This window comes from Tiliqua scincoides, chromosome 2 (assembly GCF_035046505.1).
Source record: "Tiliqua scincoides isolate rTilSci1 chromosome 2, rTilSci1.hap2, whole genome shotgun sequence".
Taxonomy (NCBI): Eukaryota; Metazoa; Chordata; class Lepidosauria; order Squamata; family Scincidae; genus Tiliqua; species Tiliqua scincoides.
Genome location: NC_089822.1, coordinates 145,792,983 through 145,803,586, shown reverse-complemented (window position 1 = coordinate 145,803,586; position 10,604 = coordinate 145,792,983). Strand labels below are relative to the sequence as shown.

General features: G+C 43.5%; 1 long non-coding RNA gene across 1 annotated transcript; it reads left to right on the top strand.

Moving 5' to 3' along the window:
- The first annotated feature begins 2,148 nt into the window (after positions 1-2,148).
- Positions 2,149-7,072, top strand: LOC136642037 (uncharacterized). The gene is made up of 3 exons (XR_010793947.1): positions 2,149-2,345; positions 2,869-3,022; positions 6,202-7,072. It is a non-coding gene; the product is annotated as an uncharacterized lncRNA (long non-coding RNA).
- Positions 7,073-10,604: the final 3,532 nt, after the last annotated feature.

Genomic DNA, 10,604 nt, shown 5'->3' with positions numbered 1-10,604 from the left:
ATTCCACATCCAATAGTATATGGCATGATGGGGTTACGCCTAACCTTCATGATGTTAGCAATGTTGGGGCATTTATGGTGAATCACCCCCCCAAGGGTGTTACCTGGGGCGGACCGCCCTCTGCCCCCGCTAGCTACGCCGCTGGTACTGGCCTGGGTGATGCGCTGCAGGTTGGCACCCCGTGTTTACATATACAGACATGTGTGTCATACTTTACACCAGGGGTGTCAAACATAAGGCCCAGGGGCCGGATGCGGCCCGCAAAAGCTTTTTATTCAGGCCTCAGGCTCTCAGCTGCTGAGCCATGCTGAGGTGTTTCTGCTGAAAGGGCAGCCCACTTGAAAATTGATCTCTCCCATATCTTGAATATGATCAAGATATGTATATTTTCTCTTCTGTCATTTGCAGCCAATGAGTTCCCAAGTGAGAAAGTGCTTATTTTTGATCATGAACTGTTTAATGACATCACGTCCTGCCTAATGACATCACTTTCAGCCCTCCTGATGCCTGCATCAGGAATGCTATTCAGCCTTCTGTATGAAATGAGTTTGACACCCCTATCTATCACGTCTAGACACCCCTTGTCTATCATTAGATAGACAAAACTATCTAGTTCTCCAAATAGTTTGAAAACTATCACATGTAGTTTTGGAGATATAGTATAGCCTCATTAGTGAATGGTTCAAGCAGCTTCCTCTTGAGAAAGCCATGGTGTAGGCTGTGTCTCCAAAACTAGATGTGATAGGGCAAAACGGATGCCATTTTTGGAATCAGCACCCCAAATATACCCAGGAATTGGTGTAACGTTTAAGGAAGTAAAATGTGTGTTGGCCTGTGTAATCATATGGAGTTGAATGGACTAATTAAACTCATGTTACCTTTTCATGGACCCAGCTTCTTAATAGAACAGAGATCTCTGCATATGTACACGTGCATTTGTGTGAGTATGCATGTGCTCGATTGTCCCCCTTGAAAATTCAGAAGGTGCATCAAAAGAACCATGAAACGTGATTTAAAATTTTTCACTTAAATTTAATTGAAATTTCAATTTCAATTAAATTTCAAGTTAAAAATGCAGTCTGGGTGATTTGGCTTCCAAGATCTTTAAAGAAGACATGCTATTGATACCTGTCTGCGAGTGTTTGCATATGAACAGGTGCCCACAGAGCAGGACAGTGCTAGCAGCGCACAAGGCAGAGGTATGTACTACCTGGCCCAGGATTCTGCATTCCTGAGGTCGTTTTCAAATCTAGTTTGGAGCACTTTTTCTCCTCCAGTGCCTCATCTAAGTTGTGCAGAGGAACAGGAGCAACAAAGGGCACAATCCTAACCAGGTCTACTCAGAAGTGAGTCCTATTTTGTTCAATGGGGCTTAATCTCAGGAAAGTGTGGTTGGGATTGTAGCCACAGTAACATATACACACGTTTTAAGAGGACACATTAGATTAACTTATATGGGGTGCATCTTTACAGTGTCAGATCAACCATGGATGGCCAGGGGTGTGGTTCACCCCAATTCTACTGCTGCCTCCCTCCAGCCCACTACTGATGCAAACTGCAATGATCCACCTTCTTACCTGTTCTATATTCCTATAGCATAAGATCACTAGAGAGGAAGGTGCAAGGACAAAGCACATTATATTCCTCTCTATAATGTTCCAGAATACTACAAAAAGGTTCCAGGATTCAGCCCTGATGACGTTGGATTGTGTGAACAAGTGTCAGACTAGGCTCACTTGCCTGTGAAGCTCTCCCCTCCTTTTACTAGAAAGTAGACCAAACTTCATTGCTTTGAGGCTGGCACAGGGTTCTGACACAGAGTCCCCGAGTCCTGAACTCAGTGACAAATCACCCACTGCAAAAGCAGTCAGGAGTTTTACCCTTTTAGCCTGAGGCTGACACTTCCTGCTGAATATTTTAATTAAGAAGTAATTCATTTCAAATGATCTCATTGCCCTCCTACACACTATCTCATCTTTTAAAAATATACATCTTCCCCCACCACCTACCAGATTATCCAACTTGTGCGCCTCTTGAGAGAGCTACAGTTACATAACTTCACACAACACACACACACACACACACACACACACACACACATTATGGTGGCACAATTAAAGCCCCAGACGTTGAGGTCTTACAGCAAGCCCCGTACAGATGCTGCCCACCCCGAGTTTGTTTACAGCACTGCCACTCTGTCACCCTGCCACATTTGCTAATATTTCCAGCAGCCATTGGAACATCATGTCATCATTAAGCATTTACAGCAAACCAGCAACACTTCAAGATTTATAAAGCTGATTGGGTTACACAGCAAGACACAAAAAGGAGAAGAACCCCTGAAGGTAATGTTTATTTTTGTGCTGAAACAGAAGCAATACTGACATAGCTCCTCAGTATATTGTGGGACTTTTCACTCAGTTTCATTTCAGAGTGAAATCTTTGGTGTGGGACACCTCATTCCTAGATATGACAATTTATCAGCAAACTCCCGTTTTGTTGACGTTTGATAATGTATCTGCCACTTGTGTGGGTCTGTGTGTGTTTGTGTGTGTGTGTGTGTGTCAGTGCATGCACGCGGACACAAATAAAGGCAGTTTTCAAAAAAGAAAACATAGCACAAGAATGAAAGCGGCAATAATTGTCATTTTTCTACCTTAAGAAACTCTGAACTCCATTAAAACACAAGGTTTGTGCACCTACCAATGTCTCATCCCTCAGAAAGGAAATTCAGAGCAGAATCTTAGGGCTGGCCAGTCCATGAGGCCAACTGAAGTGGCTGCCTTAGGCAGCAGATTGGTGGGTTGGGGGCATATCCCTGTCTGCTTACTTCCCTCCACTGTTCCTCCTTCCCCTTCTACTCCTTAGACTGGAAAAGGAAGATGGGGGCAGAGAGGAAGAGGAGACGTGAAGGTGGAAGAGTTCTGAGCTACAACAGAGAGTGAAAGGACCAGAGACATTGAGAAAGGGGCAGTATTTGGCATGCCACTGTGGATATCAGAAGCTCTTGGGCTGGACCTAGGTAAGAAGTAAGATGAATACACTTATTTCCAATATTACACCATGTATATCAAGTCACATATTTAGCACTGATCTCATCTGATCTCGGAAGCTAAGCAGGGTCAGGCCTGGTTACTACTTGGATGGGAGACCACGTGGGAATACCAGGTGCTGTAGGCTTATATACCATAGTCTTTCGAGACTGAAGGTTGCCAACCAATCCTGTAAATGTCATGTGTGATTTGTGTGCCTTGTAAGTATAGATCATGAGCATTTCTGTTATTCATCTACCTCTTACTACATTAAGGGCACAATCCTGAGTTGGGATTGGGCCTGTGCAAGTCCCTTGTGCCAGCTCAGGAGGAAGGAAGCTCCTCTGGAGGAAGCCACATCAGCTCAAGAAGATGCACCCGTGCCAGCTTCCCCGCCAAGTCTTGCGTCGGCCCAGCTGGGTTGACACAAGTAGCAAAGGTAGGCGGAGGGAGGCGGGAGGGAGGCATTCCTGGATGGGGGGAGGGTGGGCAGTGGGCGGCCAAGTGGGCGGATGGGTGGGGAGCAGGAGACAGGACTGGGATCCAGCAGTTATGCTGGATCCCAACCCCCATTCCCGGGGAGAACAGAGTGGCTCCAAGTTGCTCTGTCCTCCTCAGACATGTGCTACCTGAAGAGGTGGTGCAAGTTCGAGGAGACCCATAGGGGCCAACAGCCCTTACCCAAGGTTAAGGGAAAAAATTTCCCCTTGCCTCTGACTGAGCCACTTGCGGACACAATCTTGCGTTGGATACAACACAAGCCTCTTGGCTTGCCTGTTCCAGCACAGGATACGATTGCGCCCTAAAGTAGTAAATCTACTACAGGTGGAGACTAATTATTCGCATGGGTTCCATTCCAAGCACTCACGTGAATGGCAAAAAACGCACTATAGCAAATCAATTTAAAAAACAAAGTTTCTTTGATTTAAAAATAACCTTGCTGACCTTTATGGTGTAAGATAAGAGTCATTAAGAAGACAATCCATCAATCAGTTGTCCTCCAAGCACTTAGAAAGGCACTTCACTCAGCCCCTCCCTTCACCAATGCAAAGTGATCACCTTTCTTTCAGTGCTCAGGGGGAAGGGAGGGGTCACCTGGAGAGAGAAGGTTTGAAGGATTGTCAGCCAGCTGCTCTCTCTCTCTCTCTCTCTCTCTCTCTCTCTCTCTCTGTCTCATTAAGGAGGCTATAGGTAAAGGACTGTTCAGTTTTTTAAACTGATTTTAAAGGGGTGCATTTTTCATCTTCTTCAGGGATCAGCGCATTCTTTCTCATTCGTGTTGAGTCAAATCCGTGTATAAAAAGGCTGGACCTGTACATGTTTAGGTAGCATCAGGAAGGCCTGTCATTCACAGCACATACATGCAGGGACAACTGGGGGTCAGGGGGAGCTGCATGTATGATAGGCTGCTGTATGAGAGGCCAGAGTGGAGGAGATGTACAGTCCAATTCTGAACTTCCAGTTACCCGCTGGAGCAGCAGCGCCTTCCCCCAGGGAAAGCTTCAAGCTCTACAATGGGACTTCTCAAACCTGCACTGGCTCTTATAAACTTGAGAGACTCCATGTCGGGCCCTCCGACCTGACACAGACTTCAGAATACAGTGGAACAGAGCTCTGCCAGTCCCGTCCCACCCTGATTCCTCACCTCACCCTTCCCCACCCTCATTCTACTCTCCCTCTGCCTCCCAGAGGGCACACCACCACCCAGCGGTCACACTTACCCCTGACGGTGGCAAGTCTTCTTTCTGCCAGCAGTGGGCCCAGCACTTGACTGATACAGGCCCAGTGCCAGCGCTCCCTACTCTGAGGGTGCCATAAACATGCATTACGGCACATTTATGGCATCCAGTGCCAATACTAGGGCTCGGTGCTGGTGCTGGGCCGGTTTAGGATTGGGCCCCTAATGTCCAGTTCTGCCCTGTGCCAAAGGGATATTGAGAAGTCTGTGAACTGACCCTGTATGACATGGGCCAATGAGTAAGTCCAAGATCAGTATAACTCACATTACTTCTCTGACCTCTTTTTCAATTTTAAAGGTGAAACAAGGCGGCTTGGGGCTCTTAATGTCTGGGGGACAAGGCATATGATCACTTGTTCAATGTCATAAACCACTTTGTGCTCATACTGTTGACTCTCTTCATTGTGAAGCAGTCGCCCTAACACTGATTCACAGGAATCACATGAAGGTATGATGAACCGATCCATCCCTCACTGTTAACTTACCAGCAACAGCAGAGGTTCTGTAGAGCATTGCTGCCTGCACATGGCATCCGTGGCTTTGTATTGGCATTAATATATTCCAGTCATAATTCTATTTATTTCAACTGGTTCACACATACGTGAGCAACTAAGATGACTACTGGGCTGGGGCACCTTCCTTATGAGGAAAGGCTACGGTGTTTGGGCCTCTTCAGCCTAGAAAAGAGGCGCCTGAGGGGGGACATGATTGAGACATACAAAATTATGCAGGGGATGGATAGAGTGGATAGGGAGATGCTCTTTACACTCTCACATAACACCAGAACCAGGGGACATCCACTAAAATTGAGTGTTGGGAGAGTTAGAACAGACAAAAGAAAACATTTCTTTACTCAGCATGTGGTTGGTCTGTGGAACTCCTTGCCACAGCATGTGGTGGTGGCATCTGGCCTGGACGCCTTTAAAAGGGGATTGGACAAGTTTCTGGAGGAAGAATCCATTACGGGTTACAAGCCATAATGGGTATTTGCAACCTCCTGGTTCTAGAAATGGGCTACGTCAGAATGCCAGATGCAAGGGAGGGCACCAGGATGCAGATAATGCCTTGTGTGCTCCCTGAAGCATTTGGTGGGCCACTGTGAGATATAGGAAGCTGGACTAGATGGGCCTGTGACCTGATCCAGCAGGGCTCTTCTTATGTTCATTCCTTGCTTTCTCTACATTTGATTCTCATACACTTCATCCATGCATGTACAGCTTTTTCTATGCTTAGTTACTATATAGTTGGGGCTAATTAAATTCACACACGCATGTAATAATAACAACAACAACAACAACAGCTAGGTATTTATATACCGCCTTTCTGGTCATCGGATTACTCCTCTGATTTTATTCAAGGCAGTTTACTTAGGCAGGTGTTTCTAAATCCCTCAAGGGGATTTTTACAATCATAGAGGTTCTCTCTTTCCAGAACCAACAACATTTCAGAATGGATCTTCCTGGTCTGGTCTCACTTCTGGCCTCCGGTTCTCCCACGCAGGCTGACAAGCAGCTCCATCTCTCACATGGAGGGCAGCCAAGACACTTCTTGCTCACACCAAGAGCAGGTGGAATCACTCAGCTCAGCTTTTTCAGCTGCTTCAAGGTCTCACCATTCTCAGCCGTTCAGCAAGTTGCCTGTGTCCTCGAACTGGCGACCTTCTGATGTTATCTTCGGGCTAACGGAGGCTCTACCCTCTAGACCAGACCTTCTGCCCTAATCACTTTTGTTTCCCTGCATGATTCTTGTATGTGTCAATTTACAGCCCAATCTATGCATGTCTACTCAGAAGTAAGTCCCATTAGAGTCAATGGGGCTTACTCCCAGGAAAGTGTGGATAGGATTGGGCTGTTACATGATTGAAAGCATTGTGTCTGAAGGGATATAAAAGTTCTCTCTGTGGTGTTGTACCTTCAATGGATCATTCACACATGTGATATTCTTGTAATCAAGTGACAAACTGTAATGTGTGAACCAGTCTTAGCGTATAATCTTTTGGTGTGCCATTTGGACCATTTTGGCCCTTGAGATTCTCACTTGCCCTGTGTGCAGAACGGGCACTGGTAAATTTCTAGAAATGCCAAGATGTGTCAACTCTGTAATCTTCCTTGACAACAGGACCAAGAACGTACTTTGCTGCTCAAGGGAAGGATAACAAAGACAGCATATTTCCCTCACCTTCAAAAATCTTGGCCGTACCATACTTCAGAGGAACTGTTTGCCTGGATTAAGGCTGCTTCGTTTAAACCTGTTGCAGGTTTTCCAGTAAGTGTGATTAAAAAGATTAAATGTTGATGCAGACATGGTGACTGATGAATAAGTGATAATAAAATCAACACTGCAGGATGGAAAATTACGTGGAGTGTATTGATAATGCCATGATATTTGTATACCCACTGCTAAGTACACAAATGTCTATTAAATGTTTTCACTTAGTACAGGAAATTGCTGCTTAGCTAATGAGTACAACTACAGTAAAGAAAAAGTCCCAAGGTCACTTGATCCCCAGTTGAAAGTGTCCATTCCCCATTGTGGCTTATCTCCACTTTTATTAAGATCCGATGTCCTTTAAGGTACTGTTTTACAACCTTTCTTCTTTCTGAGGAACTCTTTCAATGTGAACTTCAATGCTATGGAAATTTTATGGAAATTCTGTCCATTGCAGGAGAATGTATTAGGCCACACGCTTGGTTCAAATGGAGCACTGTCAAGTCTTCTTGACTTCTCACCCTATGACGTATGAAAATGTACCCTAGAACAACCACATAACACAACACACTCCTGTGTGCATGCCCATTGCAGACATAGGTTGTATATAGACTTCTCTTTCCCCAGATCAGGGTTGGAAAACTACTGCTTCTAGGTCATCAAACTATTATTAAGTATCGACGTAAGCTATATTTGTATCCTTCCACTTGGTGCTCAAAGGGACATTTTAGCCTCACAACAACCCTGTCAGGTAGGATATAGCTTGAGATCTTGTGAGCTTCATAATCGAGCAGGGATATGAATCGGGATTTTCTACATTCAGATTTAACACTATAACCATGCACTACACCTATAGTGCACGCCTATGCTTGTCTACTCAGACGTAGGCCCCATTGTGTTCAGTGTAGTGCAAGGTAAAAAAAATATCAGTGGAATCACATCACTGAACACTAGAATTGCATGCTGCCACAGGACAATTGAGATCTCAACACAGTACGATGAAATATAGGTAGGATTTGTTCAGAGCAAATTTTGTGAGCAAATGAAATTTTAACCTTTTGGTTGCAGTTATATCAACACATTCCATAAAGAGTAATGAAAATGTATGTTGATAGGCAAAATATGAGCCAAATTCAATACAGTATTACCTTGCACTTTTGCCTGGTTAGGGACCAGAGCATGGATGAAAGTAAAAAATAGGTGAATGTCAGCCTTATTTACCTTGCAATTTTATTTTGGCTGATGTAAAACATAAATAACTATATAACACATGAAAATGTGTGTGAAACCAAAATAAACCACTTTGGGTTTTTAGAAAAGCAGTATAAAAATCTTTTAAATAAATAAATAACATAAGAACATTGCTGAAGGTCATGGAAGGCTGGACAAAATCAGATGAAAGAGGCAAGCACGTGGACAAAATTTGAAATGTGATTATAACTGAAAATGGCAGAAAGAGCAAAGTGATGAAACTCAAGTGGATGAAAGTCAATGTATTGCTGCATAAGCTCTTTATCAATGAGATTATTTTTTGAATTACTCCGAAATAATTATAAAATTATTTCAGAAATATTGGGCACTAATTACTCCTCGGCCTATTTGTAAAATCTTGATTTCTGGAAAGAACTGGAAAAAGTAGTTAAGCTGAGAGAGAGAGAGAGAGAGAGAGAGAGAGAGAGAGCACTTGAAGCATATTGCACATTTGTTCAGGAATTATAACCACAGCTTTAAACAGTAAGCTGAAATTATTATGCCCATACTGCAGATGTGAGCATTGGGTAGGTAGCTGAGGTACTAGTGGGTTGCTTATGGCCATCTGCTGAAGCTGGTTCCTTCAGCACATTTGAATCGGGGTTGTCCCAACTCAAATTCTTGATCTCTTGTCAACCTTAGCTGTAAAAACATTATTCATTTCTAAGCTAATGTATGTGAAGCATCTGGGACACTGGGATATTATTATTTATTTCAAAATGCAGATGTTTCTAGCAGCTCCTTTAGCATTTTAAATGAAAACTTGTGATTACACTGTCTACTCTAATTTGGTTAGAATACTGCTCTCATTTATCCCTTCACGTATGCTGATGCCATTGCTCATTTTGCTGCTCATCCCTCCTCTGATTTCTCTGGTTGGGTTCCAGATTTCTCTGGAACTTCATGAACGTGTCTGGATTTTTTTTTTTTAACCTTTGTTTTCTGGCATCGTATTTTAACATTTTTATTTGTCTTTTTCTTGAAACTTTCTTTTTGATTAAATAGAAAACGTATAATTCCAAAGTAATTAACATGGATGTTATTGGATGTACACTGATGATTACATTATAGGACTGGTTACCAAAGGATTACAGCTAAGAGGTTTAATATTCTCCAACTGATCCCATAGCAAATTAATCTAGCCTGACCTCTAATGTTCTTTGTTATGTCATCAAAGTATCATTTCAGCTGTATCATACTTTACTCATTTAAATAAAAAAATAAGCATGCAACTAAACACCAGCATACTATTTTTAGAGGAAAGAGGAATATGCAGTTTTACCTATTTGTGCTGACTGTTGAGATTGTGTGAAATGCTAACGAATTCACTGTTAGAAAATGTGACATTTAGTGCAATTGACTTACTACTAATGGGGGAAGGACTGGAGTAGTTCAGAATCCTATACAACTGCGGCCAAAATGCTCAAGAAGGGACAATAGTGCTTGATCTTGTAGCATTAGATGTATATGATCCACTTAGGGAAAAGAAGCATTGTGGACAATTGGAAATTGGAAACGCCATAAAGCCGTGAAAGAGAGAGATCTCCGCCCCCTTCATAAACCCAAGTGATTGTGTTCACTGCCTGATTTCCAATATATCATTCAAATTAAGGAAAGATTCCTGCTGTGCCAAGGCATGGAGGTTCTGTGTGCAACTGAATATGGGAGTAGTCCTGGGGTTTGCCTACCCCATCGCATGAAGAGACTGTGTTAAAGGCCAACACAGATTCATTTCCACATGGTTGCATTCCCTTGACATAATTGGTATGCCCTAAGGCAGTGGTTCTCAAACTTTTAGCACCGGGACCCACTTTTTAGAATGAGGATCTGTCAGGGCCCACCAGAAGTGATGTCATGACAGGGAATGATGTCATCAAGCAGGCAATTTAACAATCCTAGGCTGCAATCCTACCAACACCCAGTAGTAAGTCCCATTACTGTCACTGTTAAAAGCATATACAGAGTAACCTGTTCAAAGTTCAGACCTGTAACATTTCCCGCAATGCAGTCACATACCTTGGTAGCATCAAGCCTAATGTATTAAAAATAAAATATTGAAATGAATGGTGATCCACCTGGAATTGGCTCGCGACCCACCTAGTGGATCCCAACCCACAGTTTGAGAAACACTGCCCTAAGGCGTTTGCTAGCTTGCAAGCCACTTGCAACTTGCACATTCCATTGGGGGCTCACTGAGGAAAATAAATCAATGCTGTGTGTGGACACGTCTCTAAGCTTATCATTTCATCTTGTATTAGAGAGCGGGGAACCCATGGTATGAAAGCCAGTCTCATGACTGAGTTATGTAAATGTGAAACAGAAGCAACATGTGATTTGGAACGCCAGCACCACTGGAATTCATGGGAAGCATCTCA